The 988-nt window shown below is 62.2% G+C and overlaps 1 long non-coding RNA gene across 2 annotated transcripts in view; it reads right to left on the bottom strand.

Moving 5' to 3' along the window:
* The window catches only part of LOC107195307, a 7791-nt gene extending 6803 nt beyond the window's left edge, over nt 1-988 (bottom strand). Inside the window, exons 1-2 of one of the 2 annotated variants that reach the window (XR_003044547.1) lie at nt 929-988; nt 212-319 (exon numbers count right to left, since the gene is read on the bottom strand). This is a non-coding gene — a long non-coding RNA (uncharacterized LOC107195307). The other variant, XR_001516421.2, reaches the window with a different exon arrangement.

The raw sequence follows: 988 nt of genomic DNA on the forward strand, positions 1-988 counted from the left end.
TGGAGGCGGAAAGTTTCTTTGTCCCGGTGGGGGGGTGGGGGGGGGGGGCGGGGGGCCTTGGAGGTCAGAGGTGGGAAGGACACTGAGTTTTCACCTGACGCCCTTGCATACTCTGAATTTCTTACTCTGTGCATGAAAACATTTTTGTTCGGCTGTAAGCAGTTGCTTTAAACTTGCTGTATGGCGGGGCCCTGGCTCTCGGTGAACTTACTTTACATTCTGACGTGGTGAAAACATGCTGTGACCAATGCGGCGCCAGGGGTCAGGTGGCGCACACAGCCGAGGAGTCAGGAAAGAGGGGCGCTTCGGGGAAGAAATACTGTAGCAAGAGAATGACAGGAAGTCAGGCCGTGCCGGGGGCTTCCGCACGAGACCGCGACGTACGAGGGTGTGTCAGACTCAAAGTGCAGTCTGTGCAAACATCCTGTGGTGACAAGGGCAACCGAGAGCCAGGGCCACGGGTGTTCTCTGCTCTAGTGACATTAGGGTTTGCTTCTAAGCGTCCCGTATTATAAAAAATGACCCTAGACACTGAGCAAGAGGGGCCCATGGGGCTCGGGAGGGACGAAGGCACCAGCGGCTTCCCCGCCCGCTCCGAGGCCGGGGCTCTGTCCGGTGTCAGAGCTGGGTGGGACGGGACTCCGTAGGCTCGAAGGCTGGACTAGCCCGGAGGCCAGTATACCCGGGCAAGCCTGGAAGGGCGGCAGCGGGAGGGGCGCCTGTCGCACGACCCCCGGGTGGGCCACCTCCCGTCTGACAGTGACAACAGCAGCACTCTGTCTGGGCCTGGCGGGCCATTCTAAGATCTCTGAGGAGCAAGTCGCAACTCCCGACTGTGAGCAACACAAGCTTGCTGGGCGGCCAAACCCCGCCAGATTGACGCGGAGCGACCCACCGCCACCTGATCCCGCTCGGTGTCAACACTGACCCGCGGAGGCGCCGGGACACGGCGCGGAGCCGTCGGGAGCGGCGGGGGGGGCAGGGGCCG

This window comes from Pteropus alecto, unplaced genomic scaffold, assembly GCF_000325575.1.
Source record: "Pteropus alecto unplaced genomic scaffold, ASM32557v1 scaffold30, whole genome shotgun sequence".
Classification (NCBI taxonomy): Eukaryota; Metazoa; Chordata; class Mammalia; order Chiroptera; family Pteropodidae; genus Pteropus; species Pteropus alecto.